The sequence below is a fragment of the Erinaceus europaeus genome, chromosome 7 (genome assembly GCF_950295315.1).
Source record: "Erinaceus europaeus chromosome 7, mEriEur2.1, whole genome shotgun sequence".
Classification (NCBI taxonomy): domain Eukaryota; kingdom Metazoa; phylum Chordata; class Mammalia; order Eulipotyphla; family Erinaceidae; genus Erinaceus; species Erinaceus europaeus.
The window spans coordinates 58311829-58332664 of NC_080168.1; the positions used below are offsets into that span (position 1 = coordinate 58311829).

Consider the following 20836-nt stretch of genomic DNA (forward strand, 5'->3'; position numbering starts at 1 on the left):
GTGACCAAAAGCGCCATCATTAAAGTGTGCTGGTCTCTTGCCCTTATCCAGCTTTTGTAGTCCTTTATGTAGTCCTGTGGATACATGTGCACATGAGCCCTGGTCTATATCTAGGTTCTGTAACTTTATTTGTTAGGAGGTGTACCACCCAAAATGGAACTAAGGAGTCCTATGAGCTAGGAAAGGTCTCACCAGGATATTGGAGCTTGAGGATTAACATCCCATGCCTGGCATCTCTGGACACAATCCAAAGTGAAACATGTCAAAGTGGCACTTGTTGCACTGATTTGGTTGAGATCAGTAGATGCAATGGCAAATGCTAGAAGAAGAAGAAGTAGATACAATATCAAATGGTATGGATTGAGAGAGGCGTAAAGTAAAATGAGCCAAGTTCCAGAGGTTCCAGGACTGGGAGAAATAGGGATTTTACTGAGAATGAGGAAGGTTCCTTCCTGTCTTAGAGTTTAAGAAAGCAATCGATAATTATTAATATAATTAAGTCATTTGGGACCTTGGCTTCCTTTGAAAATCCCATGGTTAGGATTTACTGTACCATACAAGACCTTACCATGATTTATGTGATTTCATGCAATTTACGAATAACTATATCTTTTATACTGACAAGACCAGTTGCTTCTGGTCTCCCTGGTCTAAGATTATAGATTTAATATTTCAAAGAAAAGTTATCATTAGAAATGCATTAACAATTTAAGCCTAGTGTTAAAATTCAGTTTACTCATTTGAAACCTAAGTGCTTAGATTGAAGGAATATATACTCAAAATTTAAGTCTTTAAAAAGTTCGAGACATTTAATCTATTTTCCTCTCTCATATTGATTCTATAATAATTTATAAGATTATAAGTTAATAGGAGTATATATTAACACCATTACTGCCACCAGAGGTCTGTGTCGTTACTCCCATAACCCTATAGTGAAGCTAAAATCTACCCTCCCCCCACTCAAAGTATTTTACCTTGGTGCAGTACTTCAAACTCTGTCAAATTCTATTTTGTGTTTCCCTTTCTTCTTTCTCAACTTCTGTTTATGAGTGGGATAATTTTATACTCATTTTTCTCTTTCTGGTTTATCTCCCTTAACATAATTCCTTCACGCTCCATCCAAGGTGGGTTGAAGAAGGTGGATTCATTATTCTTCATAGCTGAGTAGTACTCCACTGTGTGTGTGTGTGTGTGTGTGTGTGTGTGTGTGTGTGTGTGTATCACAAGTTTCTCAACCACTCAGCTGTTGTTGGGCACCTGTGTTACATCCAGGTTTTGGCTATTACAAATTGTAGTCTGTGAACATAGGCGTGCACATATCTTTTTCAATGGGTGTGTTTGACTCTATAGGACATATCCCTAGGAGAGGAATTCCTGGGTCATAAGGAAGTTCTATTTCTAGCCTTCTGAGGGTTCCTTGAATATTTACTTTTTTTGCTTTCTTTTTAAAATTTTTTATTTATAAAATGAAAATATTAACAAGACTATAGGATAAAAGGGGTACATTTCCACACAATTCCCACCTCCAAAACTCTGTATCCCATCCCCTCCCTTGATAGTTGTGGGGTGAAGAAGGTGGAAGGTCTGGCTTCTATAATTTCTTCTCAGCTGAACATGGTCATTGGCAGGTTGATCCATACTCCCAGCCTGTCTCTCTTTTTCCCTAGTGGGACAGGGACCTGGGAAGGCAGGGCTCCAGGACACACTGATGGGGTCGTCTGCCCAGGGAAGTCAGGTTGGTATCATGGTATCATCTGGAGCCTGGTGGCTGAAAAAGGATTAAAATACAAAGCAGAACAAATTTTTGGTGAATATATACTTTTTAACACTATTTGATTTGGGTTAATGCAGAAAATGTCTTCTTCATTAAAATGTTAACTACTTAGAAAAGTTGATTAATAACTCTGGAAACTACATTGTGTTATCATGAAAAGCAACTTAGAAAAATATTTCAAATAATTTGTTAAAATGCTTAAGATACATTGAAAAAATGCTATTTTAGAAACATGGCAGTGAGATGGGGAATAGGTGAATCAACTGTATAAAGTACATATGGGCATGCTGGCATATATAAAATATCCAAACATATCCATCAAGAATAGTTACTGCCTCTTATATTTAATAATAAAATACACTTTTGTTTTGTTTTTGTCATCAGTGGTATCTCTTGGGCCTGCACAATGGATCCATCACTTCAAGCAGTCCCTGCTTTATACTTTCCCCCCTTCTTTTTTATTTGATAGCAGATAAGGAAACAGAGAGAATGGGAAGAGAGAGAGAGAGAGAGCTGCAGCACTGCTTCACCACTCATGAAACTTCCCCCTGCTGGTGCGGACTGAGGTTTGAACCTGGATCCTTGCTAGTGGTAATGTGTGCAGTCATTGGGTACACCACTACCTGCCCCCCCAAATAAGAAAATTGTATTTTTCTTTCTCCTCTCTCTCTCTTCCCCTCTCTCTTTCCCTCTCTCCCTCTCTCCCTCTCTCTCTCTTTTCTTTCTTTCTTTTTTTTTCCTTTTGTTACCAGGGTTATCACTAGGACTTTTTCTTAGGTAATAGTTCAGATTTCAGTCTTGACTGCCTTGAGTTGTCCTTTCCATGCATGATTCAGTGATCAAAGATTTAGATAATTTATGTATAGAATTTGGAATTCCATTCTTTGAATCTGTCCTTTACAAGTTCTTCTGCAACTTTTAGGTGGCTATAGGTCAACATGAAATCTTTTTATTTCTAAAGAGGACAAATGAATATGGCTTCTCTCAAAGAATATCAGTGTTCTGTTTTATTTTAAAGTCATTTTGTTGAGGAAATACTGAAGTACAGGACAGTGTTGGTACACAGGTACAGTCTGTGTGGTAGGTGCCTGCACAGCACTCCTGCCACCAACCCAAATCCCATGTCACTGTCTTGCAGTGACTAGTTGTGGCTTCACCTCAATGCCTCCCATGTTACTGTCTTGCAGTGACTAGTTGTGGCTTCACCTCAGTGCCTTTAATGAGAAACTAAGGCTAAGGAGGCAGTTTAATGGTTATGCAAAAGGTCTTCATGTTTGCAGCACTAAGGTCTCAGGTTAAATCCCCAACATCACCATAAGTTTGAGCTGACTAGTGCTCTGTTCTCTCTCTCTAGCTGTTTCTCATTAAAACAGATTTAAATATAGTCAGATTTATACTAAGTTAGAAACTAGCCCTGGCATTTCTTCCACTATCAAATCTACTATACAACCAGACTGCTTTTATTTAGTATCTCATGCCCTTCAGCTGTGTTTTGTTTGTTTCCTCCTGTAACTGTTAGTCGTAGCATGCTGGGGGATCAGTTCAGTGTGAACTTGCATAGCTATATCAGAAGTGGAAATGGTGATAAATATTTAAAAATCATCCCGGCTGCAGTATAAAAAGGGTAAAAGTAAGAAATGAGATCCCAGTTGTTTAGTAGATTCTTATTGTTGCTTAGCTAATGAGCAAATGAATTAAACTTAAAAAAATTAAGTAAGTTCGATTGTAAATGGGATAAAGTGGAAACTTGCAATTGTCTTCTGACAACTCATCTCTTGCCATTATAAACAGAAGACTGACCTGCCACAGCTGCAGGTAAATAGAGTCTTATTGCCAGTTGCTTCTTTCAGCCTGTGATAGTTTTAAATAATCTTGGTGATTGTAAACTTTTGTATCTTTTTTTTTAATCTCTCAGTTTTCCAAGCTCCTTCAAACATGAAGATCCCAAATGTCATCTGTTATACTCTTACCTTTAGGTTCCTGATTTCTTCTGCTTTATATCTTGCTTTTCAGCCACCAAGTTGCAGAATGACAACGTGATTTCCCTGGGCAGAAAACCTCACCAATGTGTCCTGGAACCTCACCTCTCCAGAGCCCTGCCCAACTAGGGAAAGGTAGAAACAGGCTGAGGGTATGGATCCATCTGCCAGTGCCCATGTTCAGTGGAGAAGCAATTATAGAAGCCAGACCTCCTACCTTCTGCACTCCCTAAAAATCTTTGATCTGTACTTCCAGAGGGATAAAGAATAGGGAACCTTCCAATGGAGGGGAATGGGATACAGAACTCTGATGGTGGAAATTGTATGGAATTATAACCCTCTTACCCCACAATCTTGTTAATAATTATCAAATCACCAATTAAAAAAATTAAATGAAAATGCTAAAAATCTAAAACCAATTACTCATAGCAGATGTCTAATATTCTTCTAAAAGATTTTAACTTTACTGTTTCTTGTGATTTTTATTAAGTTCTATTTATTGTCTTGAGATAATTACTTTTTAAATGTTGATGTAGTTTTGTTTCTGATTTAATAGCAGCTTATAAAATTACAGGGGAATACTTAAAACTCTACAATTCTCTACCCATCACCAAAGTTCCAAGCCCTACCCCAACTCACCCCCAGTGGTAACTTCTATAGTCCCCATAAATCTTAGAGACCATGTGACTAGTCCTTCAATCCCCCCCTCCCTCATGTTCATGTGTTTTAATAATCTATATTCCACATGTGAATGAAACTATCTAGTAGTTGTCTTTCACTTCCTTATTTGCATTACTAAGCACTATCAGTTCTTCTCATTTTGTCCTGAAAAATATAGTATCATCATTTTGTAATTGTAAAGCAGTAAATCATTGAAGATATACCCCATAACTTCATTTTTTCTGCCTCCAGGGTTATCTCAGGGACTTGGTGCCAGCACTACAAACCCACTACTTCTGGAGGCTATTCTTGCCATTTTATTGGATAGGACATAGAAATTGAGAGAGGAGGAGGAGATAGAAAGACACCTGCAGACCTACTTCACCACTTGTGAAGTGACACCCCCCCCCCAAGTGGGGAGCTGGGTGCTCGAACCGGAATCCTTGAAGCCCTTGTACTTTGTACTATGTGTGCTTAGCCTGGTATGCTACCACCTGGCACCCCCCCGCATAAGTTCTTTATCCAGTTACCTATTGGTGGGCATTTAGATTGCTTCTTTTCCTTGACAATTTTGAATAATATAACTTAACTGTTAATGCTGGAGTATACATTTTCCTTTAAATTTATTAGATCAAATATTTCATTTATTTGTTAATTTTATTATTTTGACCATTTCAAAAACTTGACTGTTACAGACTAACATTTTGAGCAAGCACTAGGGAGAAAGTGTTGTGTGCACAAGCAGGGTAGGGGCCTAGAGGGAAACACCACATCTTGAAGCTTCTTCTCCCAGTGAGTTGTGGGCTAAGCTTGAATCTGGGTTTTGCACATGGCAAATTAAGGCACGAACTCTAAGTAAGCTATCTTGTTGACCCAAGGTAGAGTTTATAATGGGCTAGTTTGACTATACTCATCTTTATTTTCTTTCTTTCCTCCCTCCCTCCCTTCCTGCCTCTCTCCATTTCTCCTCCCCTCCATCTCTTTCTCTCTCTTCCTGCCAGGGATATTGCTGGGACTTTGTAGCTGTTGTATTCTGATTTTCCCAGCAGATTAATTTTTAAATAAATAAATATCTAGAAAAAAAGGAGACAGAGGTAAGAAGAGGTGCCACAGTGGATAAAAGCATTGAACTCTCAGACATGAAGTCCTGAGTCTGAAACCATCAGTACATGTACCACAATGATGTCTGGCTCTTTCTCCTCCTATCCCTCTCATTAATAAATAAATACAAATATTAAAAGAAGAAAGAAAGAAATACCACTGAGCTTCTATCTGGAAACGCTAAAAAAAGGGGGGGGTAGTGCAGCAGAATAAGCATACATGGCTTGAAGTGCAAGGACCCGCATAAGGATCCCATTTAGAACCCCTTAGCTCCCCACCTGCAGGGGGGTTGCCTCACAAGTAATGAAGCAGGTCTGTAGGTGTTTGTCTTTTTTTCCCCCTCTCTGTCTTCCCCTCTTCAATTGATTTCTCTCTGTCCTATCCAACAACAATGACAGCAACAACAACAACAATAATAACAACAATGATAAACAACAAGGGCAACAAAAAGGGAAAAAATAGCCTCCAGGAGCAGAGGATTCACAGTGCAGGCACTAAGCCCCAGTGATAACCATGGAGGCAAAAAAAAAAAAAACAGAACTAAGGAACTGCATGGTGACATACCTGACTAAATGCACATAGTACCATGTGCAAGGACCTGCACAAGGACCAAGGTTTGAATCCTTACTCCACTACCTGCAGAGGGGATGCTTCACAAGAGGTGTAGCAGATCTTCTGGTCTCTAGCTCTATCTCTCTATCTTCCCCTTTTCCTCAATTTCTCTCTGTCCTATTGAATAAAAAAAGGGGTGAGGAAAAAATGGCCATCAGGAGTAGTAGAGGATTCATAGTGCAGGCACCAAGCCTCAGCAATTTGGAGAAAAAAACAAAACATATATATCCATTCTAACATATTTCTAGCAGAATTTTAGAATACTAAAAATTAATATGCAAAAGAAAATACTTTTAAAATATTTTTTTAATTTCTTTATTGGGGAATTAATGTTTTACATTCGACAGTAAATACAGTAGTTTATACATGCATAACATTTCTCAGTTTTCCATATAACAATACAACCCCCACTAGGTCCTCTGTCATCCTTCTTGGACCTGTATTCTTCCTCCCCCCCCCACCCATGCCAGAGTCTTTTACTTTGGTGCAATAGGCCAATTCTAGTTCAGGTTCTACTTGTGTTTTCTCTTCTGATACTGTTTTTCAACTTCTGCCTGAGAGTGAGATCATCCCATACTCATCCTTCTGTTTCTGACTTATTTCACTTAACTTGAATTTTTCAAGGTCCTTCCAGGATCCGCTGAAAACAGTGAAGTCACCATTTTTAATAGCTCAGTAGTATTCCATTGTGTATATATACCACAACTTGCTCAGCCACTCATCTGCTGTTGGACACTTCGGTTGCTTCCAGGTTTTGGCTATTACAAATTGTGCTGCTAAGAACATATGTTACACAGATATTTTTGGATGGGTGTGTTGGGTTCCTTAAGATATATCCCCAGGAGAGGAATTGCAGGATCATAGGGTAGGTCCATTTCTAGCCTTCTGAGAGTTCTCCAGACTGTTCTCCACAGAGATTGGATCAATTTACATTCCCACCAGCAGTGCAGGAGGGTTCCTTTGACCCCACAATCTCTCCAGCATTTGCTGCTGTTACCTTTTCTGATATATGACATTCTCACAGGAGTGAAGTGGTATCTCATTGTTATCTTTATTTGCATTTCTCTGACAAAGACTTGGAGCATTTTTTCATGTGTTTTTCAGCTTTTTGGATATCTTCTGTGGTGAATATTCTGTCCATGTCCTCCCCCCTTTTTGGATGGGGTTATTTGTTTTCTTGTTGTTGACTTTGGCAAGCTCTTTGTATATTCTGGTTATTAGTCTCTTGTCTGATGTATGGCACATAAATATCTTCTCCCATTCTGTGAGGGGTCTCTTGGTTTGGGTAGTGGTTTCTTTGGCTGTGCAGAAGCTTTCTAATTTGATGTAGTCCCATAGGTTTATGCTTTCCTTAGTCTTCTTTGTAATTGGATTCATTTCATTGAAGATGTCTTTAAAATTTGTGGTTAAAAGAGTTCTGCCAATATTTTCCTCTAAGTATCTGATTGTTTCTGGTATAACATCCAAGTCCTTGATCTACTTGGAATTTACTTTTGTATTTGGTGAAATACAGTGATTCAGTTTCATTCTTCTGTATGTTTCAACCCATTTTTCCAACACCATTTGTTGAAGAGACTCTGCTTTCCCTATTTAATAGTCTGGGAACCTTTGTCAAAGATTAGATGTCCATAGCTGTAGGGGCTTACTTCTGGGCTTTCAATTCTATTCCACTGGTCAGTGTGTCTATTCATGTTCCAGTACCAAGCAGTTTTGATGACAACGGCCCTATAATACAATTTGAGACCTGGGAGAGTGATGCCTCCAGTTCTGTTCTTTCTTCTCAAGATTGTTTTGGCAATTCTAGGTCTTTTCTGGTTCCAGATAAACATTTGTAGCATTTGTTCTATTCTCCTAAAAAATGTGGTTGGGATCTTGATGGGATAGCATTAAATTTGTATATAGCTCTGGGTAGTATATTCATTTTGATGATGTTAATTCTTCCAACCTGTAAGCATGGAATATCTTTCGACTTCTTTGTGTCTTTTTCAATTTCATTGAGTAGTGACTCATAATTTTCAGTATATAAGTCTTTCACTTCTTTGGTTAGGTCTGTTCCTAGATATTTTACTGTTTTTGTTGCTATAGTAAAAGGAATTGATTTCTGGTTTCAACTTCTTCTAACTTAGTGTTTGCATAGAGGAGTGCAAGTCCTTTTCGCTTAGTATTTAGAATATGTCATCCCACTACTTTCTAGCTAAAAGGTTGTCCTGAGAAATCACATGTTGGGGGTCAAGTGGTAGTGCAGTGGGTTAAGCACATGTGGTGCTAAGCGCAGGTACCAGTGTTAAGGATCCCGGTTTGAGCCCCCGGCTTCCCACCTGCAGGAGAGTCGCTTCAAAGGAAGTGAAGCAGGTCTGCAGATGTCTATCTTTCTCTCCCCCTCCTCTTTCCATTTCTCTCTATCGACCCAACAACAATGACATCAATAACAACAATAATTACCACAACAATGATAAAATAAGGGGGAAAAAAGCCTCCAGGAGCAGTGGATTTATGGTGCAGGCACCAAGCCCCAGAAATAACTTTGGAGGCAAAAAAAAAAAAAAAAAAGAAATTACATGTTAATCTATAGGGTATTGGATCTTTTGTTTCATGTGTGATGGACTGGTTTTCCTGTTTTATTATTTTTTTCTTGGTGACTTTGGATAATTTGAATTGAGTTGGTTTTAGTTTAGGTAGAATTACATTTCTTCTAGATCAAGTACTTTGAACTTCTTAAAGTATGTGCATTTCTTTTCTCATGAAGTTTTGGACCAATATTTTTTAAATTTTAAATTGTCTTTATCTATTTATTTATTTATTTATTGGGTAGAGACAGCCAGAAATTGAGAGGGAAGGGACAGACAGAGACAGAGAGAGACACCTGCAGCACTGCTTTACCACTTGTGAAGCTTTCCCTCTGCAGGTGGGGACCGAGGCTCAAACCTGGGTCCTTGCACATTGTAACGCGTGCTCAACCAGATGCACCACTACATGGCCTGTGGACCAACATTTCTTCATATAATTACATATAATTTCTTTCTCCCTTTCTTTTCCTTGTTTCCTTCTTTCTAGTATTCTCATAATGCCTTTGATATTAGACTTGATGCTATCCTTTTGGACTCTCCATTTGCATTCATTCTTTACACTCTTGTGACTGGATCATTGAGTTCATTGGTTCTTTTTCTCTCAGGTCTAACTTCTATTGAGTTCATGTGAAATTTCAGTTTGGTTCTCCATAGTTCGTATGTCTTACTAGTATATTCATTTTATCTATCCTTCCTTTTGCTGGCTTTTTTTTCTTTTTGCCTCCAGGGTTAATGGTGGGGTTCAGTTCCTGCACTATGAATCCACTGCTCCTGGAGGCCATTTTTCCAGTTTCGTTGCCCTTGTTGTAGCTGTTGTTGTTGGATAGGACAGACAGAAATTGAGAGAGGAAGGGAAGACAGAGAGGAAGAGAGAAAGATAGATACCTGCGGGCCTGCTTCACTGCTTATGAAGTGACTCCCCTGCAGGTGGCTGGAACTGGGATCCTTACGCTAGCCCTTGAGCTTTGCGCCATGTGCACTTAGCATGCACTTAGCCTGCTGCGCTGCCGCCCAGCTCCTCCCCTTTATTGACATTTTAGCATCCTTAAAATGATAATTTTGAATTCTTTTATGATAATTTATGTATCTATATTTTTAAGGCTAAATTTCTGAAGATAGAACTTTTTTTTTTTTAATATGTCAAGGCTCCAAGTTTCTTTCCATATCTTGTTACTTTTAGTTGTTGGGGTTTTACCATTTGAAAAATCAGCCTCCACGGATTTTATAAACATTTTTATATTGAGCTCACGTTCACTTATCTACCAGACAAGAAATTCTGGAGTCCATGCCAGCGAAGTCCTTCCTGGGATGGATGAAAAGTTGTGTTGGTTTCTACTTCAGACCTCCCCCCTGCCGTCTATCTGAAATACTGCAGGCTTGCTAGTGTAGTAAATAACAGTACTAGTGTTCCCCCTAGTGTTTATCTGTGGCACTGCAGTTCCTGATGCATGGTTTATTGTTTCTGTATTGAGATGCTCCACCCCATCAGAATGGTTCCTTATACAGCAGGCAGCTTCTTCCTAAAAGACAGAACACTGATTCTGAGATATCCTGCTTTGTCTTTCCAAACAGAAGATAAAAGTTTGGGTTTTATCCTGCCTGCTTTAGCCATGTTCCATGGGCAAAGATTGGCAGAGTGTAATTTGCCATGCATTTTTCCTACTGAACTTTCATTTGTGGTTTCCTTCTTGCTGCCTACGGGGCCAAATATCTTTAGAGGTATCTTGGTTTCTCAAAGAGGCATTTTTGTACAGTTCTGGTTTTATTGTTTAATCTATTTATCAGGGGGTGAGGAGATCATCTACCGTTCTGTCATCTTGCTGTCATCACTCCCACCCACATTTCTTCATCAGATATACCAAATATTTTCAAAAAATTAGAACCTGAAAATATTTCCATTTCTCTTCTGTGATGTATAGATTGCTGATAATGCTACAGTAAGATGTGAGAGCAGACACTCCATGAAGAAACTCTTTGGACAAATTTAATTTCCTTCCCCAATGAATTTTATTTTTTTGTCATCATCTTAGTGAAACTGATTTTGATAGTCTTCCACTTTTTTGTGTTTCATTTATGAATATTATATATATTCATTCACTAGGGTTATTTCTAGGACTTTCTATATTATTTCCAATACCTTGTGTTATTATGAAACTTCTCCATTTCTTTCAGAATCACTGGAACTTCCCATTGAGGAAGGAAAGCATATACCTTCCAAGTATGGCAGTGCTATATTGAACATTTTCTCTCTTTTCCCCAAGCACAGATACCTGTGGGACACATAGTAGTTTCTGAATAGAGGACAATAAACAAATATTTTTATCATCTTTGTTATAGATACCATTTTAAGCAGTGGGACCATGACTGTGAACAAAAAGACAAGAACCTTACCCTAATCAAAGTGCTTGTCAAGTATGAATGGCATACACTAAGTAAAATGTGTTCCCAGTAAGTACTATAAATAGGTGGCCAAGGAAAACCTTACTTTAAGTCACATTGAGTCTTGAGAATATGATAGAATAATAGGAATACAACTCTAGAGAATTTTCTGCAGGAAGAAAGACATGGGAAAATACAGTAAACTTGGAAGTCTCAGAGTTCAGCAAGGTTAGTGAAATGCCAGAGAAACTAACAAGGGATGGAGTCATAGAAGGCAAAAGTAGGGCATGAAAAGGGAATCTGAGGGGCTCAGAGGAGAGAATATATATTTGGACTTTGTAGAAACACCCAGATTTTTACTGTGAATGAGATAGGAAGAGAGGATGTAGACACATGGTCTCACTTTCATTGTGAAATGGATTTTCTGGATGTTAGGTTGATAAGACACTTTCAGGTGAGAACAGAAGCAGCTATAAGAATCCAGTGAAGTGATTTGGACTAGATATGATGACAACTAAGATTGAGGAGATAATGAGAAATATTTTCATGCGATCCATGGACTTCTATAATTGAATACCATAGGCTAGGCATGTTTCACAGTTCTGATGGCTGGAAATTTGAGATAAAATCAACAGGATGGTGGGTTTCTGGTCTCTTATAGGATCTCAGATATTCATTTTCTGTGTCTCCACTTGGGAGAATAAGAGGGATGCAAACTACTTTTTATTATCATTTTTATTTGATAATAATAGTATGCTATATGATTATAACGTTATAATATATAGTTCCACACCATACCCATCACTGTTTCTTTTTTTCTTCTTTTTTTTTTTATTTAAGAAAGGATTAATTAACAAAACCATAAGGTAGGAGGGGCACAACTCTACACAATTCCCACCACCCAATCTCCATAACCCACCCCCTCCCCTGATAGCTTTCCCATTCTCTAGCCCTCTGGGAGCATGGACCCAGGGTCATTGAGGGTTGCAGAAGGTAGAAGGTCTGGCTTCTGTAATTGCTTCCCCGCTGAACATGGGCGTTGACTGGTCAGTCCATACCGCCAGTCTGCCTCTCTCTTTCCCTAGTACGGTGTGTCTCTGGGGAAGCTGAGCTCCAGGACACATTGGTGGGGTCTTCAATCCAGGGAAGCCTGGCCAGCATCATGGTGGCATCTGGAACCTGGTGATTGAAAAGAGAGTTAACATACGAGGCCAAACAAATTGTTGAGCAGTCATGGACCCAAAGCTTGGAATAGTGGAGAGGAAGTGTTAGGGAGGTACTCACTGCAAACTCTAGTGTACTTCTGCTTTCAGGTATATTTTGCAGTAGTTTATGGATACGTGTGAACATAAGCTCTCTCTCACAGAAACTGGTGTATATCTAGGTTATGGGACTTTGTTAGAAAGTGAACCACCTGAGATGAAATTAAAGTGTACTATAAAAGGAAAGGTCTCACCCAAGTAATGAAGCTGAAGGGTTGTCATTCCATACGTGAAGTCTCTGGACACAGACTGAGGTGAAGCATGTTGAGGTGGCAATCGTTTCGTTGGTTAGGTTGTGATCAGCAGATGCAATATTATTTGATATGGATTGGGAGAGGCATACGGGAAAGTGGGCCCTATCCGAGGGTTCCAGGACTGGGGGAAGTAGGGGCTCTAAAGTGGAGATGTGAGGTTCCTGCTGTCTTAGGGTTCAAAAAAACAATGGATAGTTAATGTTTTCATCACATTATTTGGTAATTGGGTTAACTTTGAAAAGTCCTTTTGTTATGGTTTGCTGTACAGTATCCAGTATCTTGTATATAGCTGTGCTATTGGATGCTTCTGATCTACTTGGTCTAGGCTTTTGAGAGAGTCCGCATATCAAATACACAGCCTATATATTAAAAAGATTCAGTTTGTGTTTTGAAAAACTTTGAGACATACAATTGATTTTCCCCCTCTCATATTAATTAACTACTGATTTATATGTCTACATTTTGCTAAGAGTGTACATAAACACCATTCCCACCACCAAAAGACTGTGACCCATCCCTCCCACCCACTCCCACCCTCCACTGGCCCAGGAAGCTGCATGTCTACTGAGTTTTTACCACTGAGTTTTTACTTTGGTGCCCTACTTATCACTAAGTTTCTGTATCCCCACCCTCCCACCTCCCAGAGATAACTACCATAGTTTTCACAAGTCTTAGAAACAAGGATACAGACTTTTTAAACTTGATTTTATTTGATATGACAAAGAGAAATTAAGGGGAAGAGGGAGATAGGTAGGGAGAAAGGCAGAGAGACACACCTGCAGACCTGCTTCACTGCTTGTGAAGCTTTCTCTCTACAAGTGGGGACCAGGGACTTGAACCCAGGTCCTTGTGCACTCTAATATGTGCAGATAACACTGCCTGGCCACATTAAATCTTAATAGAGATACTGAAATTATCTTTTGGGTGCTCTCTTCCTACCCTGAGTATCTCCAAAAGGTTCCATCTCTAAATATTATCACATCAGGCATCCGATTTTTTAAAATTTGTTTTATTTATATAATTGAAACACTGACAAGACCATAGGATAAGAGGGATACAATTCCTACCACCAGAGCTCCGTATCCTGTCCCCTCCCCTGATAGCTTTCCTATTCTTTTTTAAATTAATTAATTAATTTATTTATTTATTTTCCCTTTTGTTGCCCTTGTTGTTTTATTGTTGTAGCTATTGTTGTTGTTGATGATGATGTTATTGTTGTTGGATAGGAAAGAGAGAAATGGAGAGAGAAGGGGACAACAGGGAGGGGGAGAGAATGAGAGACACCTGCAGACCTTGCAGCGACTCCCTTGCAGGTGGGGAGCAGGGGCTAGAACCGGGATCCTTGTGCTGGTCCTTGTGCTTTGTGCCACAAGCGCTTAACCCGCTGTGCTACCACCCCACTCCCAGATTTCCTATTCTTTAACCCCATGGGAGTATGGAGCCAGGGTCACTATGGAGTGCAGAAGGTGGAAGGTCTGGCTTCTGTAATTGCTTCCCCGCTGAATATGGTCAATCTATATTCCCAGCTTGTCTCTCTCTTTCCCTAGTGGGGCAGGGCTCTGAGGAAGCAGAGCTCCAGGACATATAGGTGGTGCTGTCTCTCCAGAGAAGTCCAGTTGGCATCATGGTAGCATCTGAACCTGGTGGCTGTAAAAGAGTTACCATATAAAGCCATACAAATTGCTGATTAATCAAGAACCTAAAGGCTGGAATATTGCAGATGAAGATTTTGGGTCTGCATTTTGGAAATAGCTAATAGGTCTATTTGAGATATATTCCAAAGGGCCCATGACTTTATTAGTTTTTTCCTGAGTCTGACCTCTGATATGCAGGTGGAACCAAGTTATTGTCTGGGGAGATGATGTCATGGCTGGAAAAAGGGATAGGAAGCTGAATCATGGAAGAGAGTAGCTCCCAAGTATGGGAAAAGTATATAAATGTTGTTGTCTGTACACTCCATCAATTTGATCTGGGGCCCATATTCAGCATAGGAGCCTATGTAACGTCTACATCCCTGTAGGTCCAAACTTGCATTCTGTGGTCCTCAGTAGGAACATTCCGAATTGCCTGAATTTCAGGACCCATCTTCTTTAGGTGGTAGATAGAGTATGTTATCCAACCCACCCTTCAGAGGATGGAACAGTCTCTACCATTTTTGGTCTATATTGAGGGCAAGGTTATAGGGGACCCCAAAGGGGTTCATTATGTTGTTCTTGATGGATAATGAGTAATAATGGAGAGAGAAATCTATTCAAGGTCTAGACTCATCGTGTTTGTGTGTGAATCCCAGGACTCCCCAACTAGGGCCCCAGCTGATAGGGTGGCCTGATAGTGACTAAAGAGTCATCATTAAAGTATGCCCGTCTATTGCCCTTGTTCAGCTTTTGTAGTCCTTACTTTGATAAGGTTAGCTTTAGAGTGACTGAAGGAAGTGTAATAGGAAGTAGGTGAGGAGGGTATCTGAGTAAGACTAAGTTGAAACTATTTCATTAGGTACTTTAAGGTGTCTTTTTAGGTCTTTCTACTTGCTTGCTTCATTTATAGATGCACTGCAGACTATTGGGCACTTTTGCTTTAAGGTATATATTTTGCCCTAACTTATGGATACATGTGTACATCTGCCCTATCTCATGGGACCTGGTCTATATCTAGGTCTTGAGGCATTGTTAGGAAGTGGACCACCCGAAATGGAATTAAGGAGTCCTATGAGAAAGGGAAGATCTCACTTGAGTAATTAGGCTGAAAGGTTGACATTCCATGCCTGACATCTCTGGACACAGTCTGAAGTGAAGCAAGGCATCATGAACTTGGAAGAGACCCAATCACATAGCTCATAGCAGGATAGGATTTTATATAAAGGAAACACCTTTATATAAAAAACTATGTGGATAGACATGGATTAGAAGACAAATGAAGGGGCTAGGTGGTGGTGCACCTGATTGAACAGGAGCACACATGTTACAATGCACAAGGACCCGGGGTTGAGCCCCCAGTCACCACCTGCAGGGAAGAAAGCTTTGAAAGTGGTGAAGCAGAGCTGCAGGTGTCTTTCTGTCTGTCTTCCTCTATATCTTCCCCTTCCTTCTCAATGTCTGACTGCCTCTATCCAATAAATAAATAAAGATAATAAAAAACCTTACCAAAAAAAAAAAAAAGAAGACAAGATGAATCAGCAAAGTGCAAAGTTTCTTAAACTGAAAAACATGAAAATGTCTATTGGGTTCAAAACTGTTTTTTAACATTAAATATATTGTTTTGTTGTATCCATTTTTATTTCACTTTCCAAAAATTGATGAGGTCTTATTAATGAAAAACTTCTCTTTTACAGCTCTATCCCTAGAAATGCTACCTTAGAGGATGTATAGGACCTCCCACACACACAATTTGTGCTATTCAGAATCAAAAATACTTTACCATCATAACCTTATTAGGCTTCTAGCTCCTTAGAAATTAGTCAATGGCATTCACTAAGATAACTTTCTATTTAACTAAGTTATAAAATGATGCTTTATCATTCTAGTGGTGATAGCTCTGAAAGGACCATGAACTACCAGTTGAAACAGGAGAATGGGGGGTATGTGTTTTATGATAAAAATGGAGGGGTTAAGTAAAAAAGAGAAAAACTATTTTAATCATATAAATATATGAATCTTAATAGTCATATTATTAACCATTTTCCCCCTTCTGCTCTTTCTTAGATGTTCCTGGTAGCCTTATCCTCAGTTTTATTTGTAAGGCACTATGTGTAGTGGTAATTAAAAGTTCCATCACCCAAATAGAAAGGAGATTTGAAATATCACCTTCTACTGCAGGCTTAATTAATGGAAACTTTGAAATTGGTCATTTTTATTTCAGTTTTATTAGTAGTAACCATATTTATAGATATGAAAACTATTCAGTTGGGCTAGATGAAAATAGCACAATATTTTACTTTCTTTTTTTTCATGTTGTTTATCTTTACTTTTTTCAGTTTTTGCATTTGAGGAGCTAATGATTTAAAAGACAGTTGTCACATAAGCACACTTTCTTTTCTTCCCCTTGGTAGATGTCTACACACCACTCCTACCAATAACTTATGTCCTCCACCACCACCTGTGCCCTTTTATCTTTCTGAACACCTTCACCCTTATCCATCCCCATAAGTCCTGGACTTTGCTGCAACAAAACACATTTAGTTCTAGTTTCACTCTGTTTTCCCTTTCTTTCTTGGTTCCTAATTCCACAACTAAGTGAAATTATCACTCAGACTTCATTCAGTATTCAGTCAACCCCCTCTGGCTTTTCTCACTTAATAAGATTCCTTCAAGTCCACAAAAAATATCTCATCATTTCTTATAGCTGAGTAGTTTTCCATTGTGTATTTAGACCACAACTTCCTTAACTACTTGTCTGTCATTGATTATCTGGGCTGCTTCTAGGTTTAAAATGTTACAGATTATGTTGTTATGAACATGATGTACATAGGTAGTTGTTTTGTTTTTTTGAATAAATACTTTGATCTGATTTATGGTGGTGGTGCAGGGGATTGAACCTGGGACTTCGGGGTCTAAATCATAAGAGTTACTTTGCATAATAATTATGCTATTTCCCTCACCCTCAATTAATTCTTTTTAAAAAATTTTTCTGGTTCCTGATATTATGATAGTACTAAAAAGAATTATAAAATACTCAAGGTCTTGGGTTCAATCCCCAGCACCACATTAAACAATAACTAAGCAGTGCTCTGGTCTCCTCTCTCTGTCTCTCTCTCCCTTTCTGTATCTCTCATTAAAATAAAATAAAGAATATTTTAGCATGGTAGATACTATTATTACACCATAAAATAACAAGTGTGGTTCATACAGGCTGTATTGGCAATATAGTGTAATAACTGGCCATGAAAATGTTGTTAATACCATCAATTGAGAGAAACATAGATAGTGAAAGTAAATTTATTCATGCAAATGAGAAGAGGACCTGATTCAAAGGCTGAAACCATGTTAATAAAAATTACACATTAGGGAGTGGGACCATAGCGTAGCGGGTTAAGCGCACGTGGTGCAAAGTGTAAGAACCGCCTAAGGATCCTGGATTGAGCCCCAGGCTCCCCACCTGCAGGGGAGTCACTTCACAGGCGGTGAAGCAGGTCTTCAGGTGCCTATCTTTCTCTCCTCCTCTTTGCGTTCCCCTCCTCTCTCCACTTCTCTCTGTCCTATCTAACAAGGATGATATCAATAACAACAATAACAACTACAACAACAATAAAAATAACAAGGGCAACAAAAGGGAAAATAAATATAATTTTTTAAAAAAAATTACACATTAACTTACCAGCACTGGAAGCACAGAAATTAAATGGCCAGGAGATGACCCAAAAAGAACCTGACAGTTCCCCTAATGTATAGAAAAGAGACTAGCTTCTTATCAAGCTATAACTTGAGGAGATGCACTGTTCAAACTCCTATGGCTGAGATTTCTTTACATAGAAAAAAATTCTCAATGTTTCTGTTTTAAATAACAGATGGAAATGTGTGTTTTTTAACTTCTTTTATTGAGGGGGTTCTTTACAGTGTAATCATTGACATATGCATAGAATCTTATTATGCAATAGGACCCCCAAATTTTCTTCTTCTCCCCCATCCCCCAGACTCCTTTGCTTTGGTGCAATACATCATGTTCAGTCCATGTTTCACCTTGTGCTCTCCCTCCCCGTCCCTACTTATTAAGTCCTACTAATAAGTAAGATATTTTGGTATTTGTCCTTCTCTTTTTGGCTTATCCCATTCAACATGATGCCCTCGAGTTGCATCCAAGAGGATAGAAAGGAGACAGATTCATTGTTTTTAACAGCTGAGTAGTATTCCATTGTGTATATATATTATAGTTTTTTTCACCTCTCATCTGATGTTGGACATCTGGGTTGCTTCCAGGTTCTGACAATCACAAAATGTGCTTTTATGAACATAGGTATACATAGATACCTCTTCTAATAGGTATTTCTGTCTCTTCTGGGTAAATCTCCAGGAAAGGAATTGCTGAGTCATAGGGTAGGTCACCATGCACAAAAGTCAACTCCAAGTGGATCAAGAATATAGACATTAGGACAGAAACTATCAAATAAATAGCAGACAACATTGACAGGGCACTAAATGCCCTATGCTTCAAAAAAATCTTCAAAGATTCAAATCCAACAGCAAAGAAAACAAAAGCAAAATTAAACCAATGGAACTACATCAAACTGAAAATCTTCTTCACAGCAAAGGGTAGTACCAAGACACCCAACTGCATGGGAGAAGATCTTTGCGTAACACACATCAAAAGACTAATAACCAAAACATAGAAAGAGCTCAGTAAACATAACACCAAAAAAAAAAAAAAAAAAAAAAACCCATTAGAAAATGGGGCCAGGACATGAACAGACATTTCAACAAACCCTAATCCTAACCCTCTTATTCCTGTGATCTTGTCAATATTTTTATTTTATAAATGATTTTTTAAATGTTAAAGAATTTTAAAATGCTAGTAGTAAACAAATGAATGCATAAATTCATATGTTTCAGGTCAAGATCATGTTCATTTTTTTCTATTCCAATACAATTCAAATAAACTCTAAATTCTCCTAAAATTCAGCTTTACTAAAATAATTCTTAATTACCAAATAATTCAAAAACTTTCTTTCATGTCTAAAGCCTATTCCAATTCTTCATATCATACAACCTTAATATGAAATTCATCCCCACAGTTAAATTTCATGACCTCTGAAAGAAGGAACAAGGTATTGTGCTCATTCCATTTCCATTTGGAGGCCTAAATCATATTAAAATAATATTGCTCTCTTTCTAGGGAATTTGCTTGTGGTTGTCTTTGTGAGCTACTTTGGGTCCAGACTACATAGACCACTACTAATAGGAACTGGATGCTTTATAATGGGAACTTGAAGTATTCTGACCGCTTTACCACATTTCTTCTCAGTCTAGTAAGTGTAAACAGTTTTTTTTTAACCAGCATTAAAAATAAAATGTTGAACTATAGTAAATGACAAATTAATGATATAATTCCATTTGCCCCTTTAAATAAGCAGCCACCTTTTGAGAAGTATAAGTATGTAGCACATTTTTATGTAATTATTAACAGAGTAACAATTGCTTTCAGTTTGAAATAAAATAACAATAAAAAGATATTTAGGAAGCTGGGCAGTGGTGCACCTGGTTGAGTGCACCTGTTCCCATGCACTAGGACCCAGGTTCAAGCTCCCAGTCCCCACTTGCATGGGGGATGCTTTACAAATGTGAAGCAGGTTTGCAGATATCTGTTCCTCTTTCTCTCTCTATCCCCCTTCCTTCTCAATTTTTTTATCCTATCAAGTTAAATTTAAAGAATCTTAAAAAAAAAAAAAAGAAGAAGAAGATAATTTCATGGAGAGTAAAGAAGCACATTCTGAGTTTTTAGCATAACTTTTACACTTCATGTCTTGACCTGTAAGATTTTTGAAGACTTCACTACTTAATTCATTGAAGTGTGGATTTCCCCACCACCATCTCTAAAGCTGTTTTGTAGTTTTTGTGACAATCACAAGTTTTCTAATGATAGAAAACATAAAATTGTAATGACTTAAGTAAAGTTCATGTAAAAAAAAAAAAACTAAGCTAACCCACATGTGGTATGAGACTGCTTTTATCATACTACTCTGTCTTGCACGGCCTTCACCTAATGGTCAAACTGTATTTATCTTGTCTCCCACCCCTAGTCAACTAGAATAGAAATGGAATAACATTAAGGAGAAACAGTATCCAGAGTTGGACTTAATGAATATTTCCAGAAGCATAACACTTCTACTAGCTTCACATTAACCAGAACTTTTGTTAGTTGTCATATCCAGATATAAAGACACTGGGAAAATAGATTTTATTCCAGGATTCTATACTCCCTAATACTACTAAAAGTGAAACTTCCTATTATAGTGGAAAGATTGAAGATTGTTAAGTGTCATTGTCTGCTAAGGACATTATTTGCCAGGGGCCAAGCTGTGGCACACCTAGTTAAGCACACACATTATAATGAATAGGACCCAGATTCAATCCCCCAACCCCCACATACAGGGGAGAAGTTTCATGAGTGGTGAAGCGGGGATATAGGTGTCTCTCAGTTTCTTTCCCATTCCCTTTCCTCCCCCTCTTCTCTAAATTTCCCTCTGTCTCTATCCAATAATAAATAAATAATAATATCTTTATTTTATTTTTTATATTTATTTATTTATTTTCCCTTTTGT

The 20836-nt window shown here is 38.3% G+C and overlaps 1 pseudogene; it reads left to right on the top strand.

Moving 5' to 3' along the window:
• LOC132539344 (solute carrier organic anion transporter family member 1B3-like) overlaps positions 1 to 20836 on the top strand; it is a 79561-nt pseudogene that overhangs the window by 34555 nt on the left and 24170 nt on the right.